The sequence below is a fragment of the Cupressus sempervirens genome, chromosome 3 (assembly GCF_028749045.1).
Source record: "Cupressus sempervirens isolate cs-2001-9-10 chromosome 3, ASM2874904v1, whole genome shotgun sequence".
NCBI classification, from domain to species: domain Eukaryota; kingdom Viridiplantae; phylum Streptophyta; class Pinopsida; order Cupressales; family Cupressaceae; genus Cupressus; species Cupressus sempervirens.
In genome coordinates, this window is record NC_143120.1 from 311736817 (window position 1) to 311746534 (window position 9718).

The 9718-nt window shown below is 34.8% G+C and overlaps 1 pseudogene; it reads right to left on the bottom strand.

Annotated features, from left to right (window-relative positions):
* Positions 1-371: 371 nt before the first annotated feature.
* Positions 372-8926, bottom strand: LOC149566229 (lysine-specific demethylase JMJ27-like; annotated as a pseudogene).
* Positions 8927-9718: the final 792 nt, after the last annotated feature.

Here is a 9718-nt window from a genome sequence, read left to right on the forward strand (position 1 = left end):
TTCTAAAAGCACAAAATCTCATGTCATTGTCTATGTTCAATTTTTTTTTTTTAATAATGCTAATAAAAAAGGAAAGAATAGCAAATAGAAGTGATAAAAAAATGAGTATACAACATTTAACCAAGAAATTAACATATTTTACAATGTACAATATTAACAGTTGTATAAATTTGTACAGTAACAAAGATACACTATATATAATAAGGTTGCATAGCAACAAAGTTCATGTTAAAATTTAGCTTTTATTGCTTAGTTTATTTCAACCAATCAAATTATAGATAAATAATTTTATAAAGATATGTTGTTGCCTACAGGAAAAAAAACCACATTTAATATATGATATTGATGTTGCACAATATACATTATTAATGTTACATGATACACAATATTAACAGATGTGCCACATCTGGAGATTGTCCAACAAGCTGAACAGGAATTAGACTTGCAGAACAGAATTTAAAAACCACAAATCCAATCTTACAACTCGATAACATCTCTTGATTTTGACTTCCCAGAATGTAGGTTAGCTCTACTTTGTCATTTTGATTCCATTCAAAAAGGCATTGTCTCCACATATTCTTCAACAACTTGGTTTCGCTCCCCGCTATCATTTTTTGAACAGGCACAAAATAAATCAATGTTGTCGTATTCGTTTCAGAGACATTCGTTCATTGAGATAGAAGGGGTTGCTCTATTTTTGTCCCAAATTGATTTTCAGAAACTTGAAAAATTGATTCAACATTTTCATGTTCATTCTCTGAAATAAGAGTTGTTAATCTCTCATTTTTTTTGAAAAAGGTATATCTGCATTTTCTGAAACAGAGGGTGTTGCCTCTAATTTAACATCCTTCGTTTCCCTGAAATAAGGAAAGGGAAATGGAAAATCAGTGCAGCTCTATAGAAGTGTTCAAAAGCATAAAGCAACCAAAATTCAAAACTCAACCTATCCACAGAGAAAAGCAAGCTATCATTGCTCACCTCATCAAATCATTCAGTTCTGTAACAGCAGAGTTTACTGCATGAAGAATCATCTTTTTAACCTGTCCAAAATTAGACAAATATATTAGGATATGATGACTTTATTAAAAGAAATTGAAATACAAGAAAAAAATTGCATCTTAAACCCATCATATGCTTAAAACAACACCTCTAACTTGTCTTCCTTGGCCCTGTGGTTTTTTGGAAGCAACCGGAACTCTTCAGTCAATCGAATGCATTCACGCACATTTTCAGGAGAGACAAAATCAAGAGCAACTTTTATGCAGGACTACAAACAACAAAAGCAACAAGACACATGTTAATAGTTGCAACATATAATAGAATCATGAAAGAGTCTATTCTACCAGGAAAAAAAAATGAAAATATTTCACCATCCACATCCATTATGTTTGTAAATAAAATGGAACATAAACTACACAAAACCAACAACTCTAGAAATCAGTTGCATAAATATTCAATAAATTCTTCCCTGGCTTTAAGGCACAAAGAAATCTATAGATAAATTCAGATCGACATTCATCGTCACTTTGCCCTTTGCATTTCCATTTATTTCGTTTCATAATTGGCAAGCAATGCATCCATGACAATAGTTGCACTAATATTCAATAAATCACAATTAATCGTTCCTTGGCCCAAGGCACAAAGCTGTCTGTAGATAAATAAGGACCTGCAATCATCTGTTGGAAAGTAGGACAGCCATTTCTATTGTAATCTTTGGGGTAGCCATTTCTATTGTAATATCTTTGGGGCTTACCTTCACATTACGTACCGAGATGGTATTCTAATTTATTGTTTTTTCCATTATAAAATGCTAGTATTTAAAAAATTAATAAAATGAGCTTCATCCTTGACAAAATCCAATGTCTCACACTTCCATGAAAATTTAATTTATACATTTGAAAAAAAAAAAAGGTTGAAAGGAATATGGCATCCAAGAGTTACTTCAACCTATTGTTGATTCACCTTGAACGATAAATGACCAAGTCAAAATGCCATGCCAATTGAGCTCTATAAATTTTATAAGGTGTTTGGAAGTAAGAAACATGTAATAAGATAATTGCAAGTTCATTACTTTGGGAAATAAAAATATTGTTCATTAAGAAATTATTCTTATTTAGTCATTTGTCAATATGGGAACTGCTTTCACACTGTTTTTTGAATTTTAGTTGGTTCAAATTTAATCAAAATTTGTACAAAGGCGAAGGTGCATATAGAAGTCATGAAGAGTTCATTTTAGAATTTGGATGTCATTTTGATCAAGGGATAACAAAATCTATCTGTCTATCAAAGGAGAAGGGAGTCTAGAATTTGAATGCCACTTTCACAAAAGAACAATGAAATCTATTGAAAAAGAAATTAATGAAGATTTCATAATTAAAAATTTAATAAAATAAAAAATAATATGACTTCATCAAGCTATTCTGGCGTCTTATAAAAACATATTATTGTATCTCCCAAGATAAAATATGTATTACTACAGGTAATAACCTTGAATGGTAGGCGCCAAAATTCTATTCTCATTGAATTCTATAGAATATTATTTTTACTTCTGACTTGTTTAACGTGTATGGGACAGCATTTAGCATTGGCTAATCATGTCATTAAATGAAGTGACATGAAAAAAATCAAGCAACATGTTAGATTGCGTAGCACTGCCTATTGAAATTCTCGAAGAATGAGCAATGAGTTGATTACAAAGAATTAATGAATTGAAACAAACAAATTTTTGAAATTCCGGCTTGAATTGAAACAAACAAATTTCCTCGCCATAGGTAAATGTACCTTTAAATTTCGAACTTGATGGGGGCATCCAGCTGGAATAAATACCGCCTCCCCAAGCTGTTGTTCGAATGTCCATGGCTCTACCTCTGCAATGCAGAAAACGTCAGCTGTAAGAGTCTCATTTTCTCAATTCATACTCTGATGAGAGAAATACACATATTTAGGATGCATACGAAATTCTTCCTTCAATTTCCTTTTATGCTCTTCATCCAAGTAAAGCGTCTGATCGTGAATGGGATGAATGACCTGGAGCACCGTATTTCATCGTAAAGATAGCATATTAAATTAGACAAGCAAATGGGGAAAATTTTATTGAATTGAATAAATAACTCTCAAGAAAAATACAACAAATCCTAGTTTTCCAGAACTTACAGATTGGACAGGAGCAGCCAGAAAATGTCTGAATTCCTTGGAATGCTTTCTGAGATAAGCCTCTAATTTGGGCACATCATCTCTACGAAAAATATCCCAAAGAGCGCCTCCATAATTGAGAGAATTATCGTCTTTATAAGAATTCTTGAATTCACTTGAGGGCTTCGTTTCAGCTTCTTTCTGCTTATCTTCGCAACTTTTGGCATTTTCTGAAATATCAGGCTCATTTCCATTCATTTTCAGATCCTGTTCTTGAAGTTCACTGTCGAACTCTCCAGTCATCTTTGGCCCATTTTCATCAGCCGCTATGTCCACACTACCTAGCTTTCTTCTCTTTTGAGCAGATTTGTCTACTTCCATTGAATTTCCATGAAGTTCTTTTATATCTATTTCTCTGTATCTCTTTTGTAATTTCCCTATTTTAAGGACTTGCTCTTTTGAGAACTTGACCTCAGTTGTATGCGTCAACACATTCACCTGATACAAACGTGAACAAAACATATTAATATGCCGACAACAGAGACAACTTCTCATATAAGTGCATTTTTTCTGTGCCTAATGAATTAAAAGAACATGAGCTTATACAGAAAATGCAGGAACAAAACCACGAACGGAATAAACTAGTAGAAATAAAAGTACACACACCAAGATTATATTTGGGATTAAACAAATGGCTATTAAACTTGATTTATCATGTCAGTATTGAGATTTGTATTCCGTGGGAGTTCATCAAAACAAGAGAAAGAGATTAATGGAAGAGATGGCCTTGTAAAAATTAATATATTAATTTGTAAAAATAATTTAGCACAGAACGAATAAAATATAAGATGCAGTTGTCTCAAAATTTTGCTAGGGCTTATTAATGTGGTTGAGATAGAAAATCATCTATATGCACTAAGCAAAAGCATATAAATTCAGAAGAAATAATTCTTATTGTATGTAGATATTGAAATATGGCTAACCTGGTTTTAAATATCTGGACGTTTTGAAATATATAGCTATTGATCATCTATATTTCATTATTTAAGGTAAATGAAGGGAATCAGAAGCTGGATACAAACTTGAATTAATTATTAAACTTACAATTGACTGGAATACACATCTATTTCTATCTTGGAATAAAAGAGCAACACCAAGTAGAAATATCACCCACCAGAGATAAATTTGGTTACAAAAGATAGCAAAGATAACAGACAGTTAAAGCATCACAATTTGATTACAGAATCTCTATTTTTTACGGTAACACAAACTAAGAGGGTTGCAGTTATTATAAAATCATTGAACTACAATTATGAAAAGGTATATGCTATGTAGCAGGCCAAGAAAAAACTACTTACCGCATCAGACATATCACAGTGTAACTTAGTAACTGAGTCCCCTCTGCCAAGTTCGTACCGGGTACCATAAGCTATATATGATTTCAGTCCCAGATCAGGTTTCAGGAAGTCACGAGGAAGTTTTGTGGCAAGATTAAGAATGCCACATTTAGGATGAGTGTACTCCTGGAAAGGTAAAGCACTGATAAATTCAGCACCATGACGGGGTAGACGCTCTTCAAAGTAATTTGAAGGAGGCCAATCCTTCAACTTCAACATTTCAGGCCACTGATTCCTGTGCATCCGCCCCTCCAAATAGCCCTTAAAGAATTGGTGAATGTTTATCTCAACCTGCCAAATAATGCATCAGACCAGAAAAATTATACTTGATTGTAAACATGGGAAAGAATTCAAGAGAATAATCCACCAATGCACAGACTACTATTTAAGTAAACTAAATCCAAAAGTAAGCTAACCCATAAGAAATGTCATGGTCATTTAACAACAACGCTTCTGTGGACCTACAAACTGATTTTTTTTCTTTTACCACTTCATACAAAATGCCAATGGCCTTGGTAACTCTGCGTAATAAACAGGAATGAATACCTTTTTCATATCTACTACTATGATGCTTCCCAACACAACACACCTAAGTACAAGAATTTGTATAAGAGTTCAGCAAATAGAATGGCATTGTAAATATTACTCATGGAAAGGCAAATAGCTTATTCAACAAGCTCCTAATTAAGTTTCAGACAGCAAAATTAAATTTACTGCCAATGCCAGTTGCACTCCTTCTGATTCTTGTTGTCTACCTACACATCTAATATCAACGATCATAATGATGATCTTTATGAAGAGCAATATAATATATTGCAGATTTTACTAAATTTATATAATCAATGAATATCTATCCTAACATTCAAATTTTCTAAATGGAAATTGAAGTAGCATTTTATAGTTTTGGATACTATCTGGTTATCTGGAACTTTATTCCGTATTTAAAACTAAATGTATATATTAATGATATACAAATGTACCCGAAACCCAAAAAGGAGAGACTGTCATAACAAGGGATCCAAATCCCCGCACCTATATCAAATTGAGCTAATAAACTTGGTTTTACAAAAACAAAAAGAATTCTAAAATTTAAATAGCTTAGTATGAAAGAACTTAAAACTAAGTTACCAGTTCAATTTCATGTTTCAGTATAGGTACAGAGGATTTGGGTATGCATTGAATACCATAGAGTCACTGCCTCAAAGAACTCTTGAGGTAAACATGCATGTAATTCAATGTTGACTTAATATGAATCCCTCAATGTTACTGTTTTAGTGCTAAATAGTGAATACTGAAAAATTTGTTTTGCAAGGAATAAAAATACTAACCTCACACCAATCTAGGCAATCAATGGCTTTGACTGTTTTAGTCTCGTTTGCAAACTTGCCTTGGGTAGTCTCCCTGAAAGCCCGCCACATAACCATTGGTTCCCAACTTAGACCTGTTGTATCATCTAGAACATTCCGAACGATCACAGGCTCACCCTTTGCCCAGTGTTGCTGAAAACGTTGAACACTCTCTTTCTTTAGGTCCTGAGCAGCAGGGCAATACAAAAAATCATTGTTGGCATCCCCTGTGCAAGAGGCACGCCGTAACTTGCAAGAGAACTCGCTAATGTATTGAGAATTAGACTTGGAGAACAAAGAACATGGATAGGACTTTTTAAATGACTCTGAAATCCCACAAAATTGAATTTGTTGTGCGTTTCTCAAGAGATTTGGAACCCAACTGCAGCCAAAGATGCTCTTTAGGTTCAACATATTACTTCCACAACCACCACGCTCTTTAGGAGGGCATGGAAGAGAACCATCCTTGTTTGCTTTCCAATCAGGTAAGGGAATATGTCGATTTACAGTGTTACTGTTTGGGGATTGTAAGTGCAGTGTCAACCCCGTTCTTCCTTTTGATGACTCAGCTTCATCACCTCCAGGCTGGCACCCTTCTCGTAACTCACGACAACAAGTGAGGCAAAGATCATAAGAGCAATCTGGACAGCTTCGATGCAAATCCACAATAGATGTACTGCAGTTGTCACTGTAACAAAGAAGTTTATTAGATTCAAAACATTAGAACCAGAGTCATTATGTGAAGATACCATGTTACAATCACATATGTCAATTACAAAATCATTTTCATATAGAAAACCAAAAATATAGATTGACAAAATCTATATACCAATATAGGCGCTCCTCTGAACAAATGTCTGCACATGGGACATCCAGGCTTCCTGCTAATATGCCTGTTCAAATCTTTGCATAAGAATAACAACCTTCTCACATCAGAATGAAACATAACAATATAAAGCTATTGCAAAATACCATGTATTTTAGCCTCCATCTCCTGTTCCACCTTCTGTTCATCCTTAATTTTGGTTAGTACTGGAATGACAGTGGATATTAAGTGACGTAGATAATTAATCTTGTCAGCCTCTGTCACTTCCTTTAGTTTAACCTACACAGAAAGCACAATAGAAACACAACTTTAAAAGATGATATTTACACTTCCAGTGAAGCATAAAAATAGCATGATGTAAAGGATAATTACAGATATAGAAAACAGTTATCTTTAGTGCCAAAGATGTGCTAGCATATTCTGTGTTTGAACTCTGCAATTACCTCCAGAAGACCTCCTCGGCGTAGGCATGCTTTACAATTGCAGTTTCCACGACAAAATGGACAAGCATTAGCAATCTCCTCCTCTGGTTGCTCAGGGTACCTAGATATCAGATCGAATTTTCAAACCAAGAGAAGATTAACAAGATTACTCTTTACAAGGACACAAAATAAAGTTCAAACAATTGCAACGCTCAGCAGCAAACATATGAATTGAAATTTTAATAACAGATAGAAAAAGTCCCATTTCCACCAAATAACTTCATCAGGTATACATACCATCTTTCTATACAATAGACGCAATAACGTTTATTGCATTGGGAGCACCAAACAACTCTCCCTTTATCATTTCGTTGGCACTGATGGCACATCAAACTTCCTCCCTGTGGCAAAAAAATGTGATGCATTTATGGTAAATGAATTGTCCATATATATACACCTGAACTTCCCAAAGAATACCAAAATGGGTCAAAATTTCATGACATGGTGTAGATAATAAATCTCTGTTTACTATATTGTAAGAATTAGATATTACTCTCACTATCATACGGCCCTGCGCGCTATATACGAGGACAGTGAATAACTCTCAATACTCTCTATGTATTTTCAGGTTGGTTAACTATATTTAATAGAAAAAATTAGATAATTTGCTTCTAATGCAGGTCCAGAATAACTTTTAAGAATGTGTTCAATTATAATGTCTGTACCTAATAATTCCACTCAAAACAATCCAATCATACTGCGAAAATATCAAAGAAAATTCATCCGTTTTCCCGCTAAATTAAACCATCAACTTTTGCTCAAGTAAACAGAGAATAGGAATATGTATCTCCATCTTCTATTCCAGAATAGCTATTCCTATTCCCGCAGCCAAACTATGTTTACTGTTTAAAAAAAAAAAATAGAACACTACCACTAACTACTCACCACAATCCTCCTCTTTCCGGGTTTTCTAGCGCCTTCTCCTTTTATTTTCTTTTTTCTGCCCTCAAATTTTCTTTCAGAGTCCTCGGAATCGTAATTCCGAACGTCTACTTCCTCATTTCTCACCTTACGTTTCATCTGCTTCTTTTCCAATGCGTCTTGCTGAGACTGAGGCGGATTTTCAGAAATCTTTCCTTGCCCCTTTTGATCCAGAAGATCAGAAGCAACCCCGTTATGGCGTTTCTTCATTTTCGATGTCCTCTCTCTGTCACCTTGGCGTTTGGACATCTGAATATAATGCATTGGAGGAGCGCCACATCTCCGTTTCCTCCCATCCGACCTTTTACAACGGAGCTCGTCAGAAATTTCAATCAAACCATTGGACACGGACTTCTTCATGACGAGTGACTCCGAATCCTCCCTCCAAACCCCAAGGCCTCTCATTCCCCTTCTACCGGGCTCATCATCGCTATCATCATCCTCGCTAACCCTCATTTTTTTCATGGCCTTTCTCGTAAGAGGAACATAATGGAGCTCCTCCGCCTCCTCCTCCTTAATAGCCCTCATTCTTTTCCTCTCATTTCTTTCGGGAGCAACAGAATCACACTCCTCCGCCTTTCTCTTTTCTTCCTTCACCATCCGCTTTCTAATTTCTGCCAAATTGGAAGCCTCTGAAAATAGGGCCTTCGCACGCTTCTGAGGTGCGCCCCAATCATCCGAAAAGAGCATTGTTCTTTTCTTTTGATGATGCCCGGGGCAAAGACTGAGCCCAGCATTCACAGCAGCACTGCAGCGCCATATTTTCCCATCGGAACGCCTGCAGCGCCATGCTTTCCCTTCTGCTACCAGTTTTCTCTCCATCACCACAATTACAATTACACCTCCAATTCACCACCCAACGTATCTCTCTTACAGTCAATTCACCACCTTCGACCTGAACATTCTTTATAATTCAATTCCGAGTGCTTCCCGCCCAGTCGGCTGATTTGCCGCTAGAGAACCAATGGAACGCTGATTTGTCTCCCAGAAAGGCTGTTTTTTGTTTTTGCCTTTTTCTTTGTTTCTAAATACACATAAATTTGCCTCTAAATATAGACAGATTTGTACGCGTGTAATCTTTCGGCATAATTGCAATTACACGTCCACTGTTCGAATCTCTGCAATATAGAAAGATTCTTCAGATTCCTCCACTGCAATTCGCAGACCAGATTTCCGCGTTTTAAAGAAATGAAGCCTGAGCAATGAATAGGTATGAAAAGCTTGAGAAATTGAAAAACGAATATAATAGTATAAACATTGCATTTGAACTATAAGGATGATTTAATTGAAATGTTATTTAGATATTTTTTAACAGTTGGATTTTTACTAATGTTAACATTTTTGGTATCTCTTGTTCGTTTGTGGAAGTTTCACTTTAATATATTTTTTTTAGATATTTCTTTTAGCTGTTTAAATTTTATCAAATCTAATTTACTATTTGACATAATTAAATAATTATTCTAACAAAGTCATAAATTAATAATTGTTCTAAGAAAGTTGTAAATTATTGAAAGTTTAAATATGTATAATGACAATATTTTTATTATATTATTGGAGTTTTAAACATACTTCATATGTTTTCTTGACTAGATGGAAAAACCACCCACAATGTAT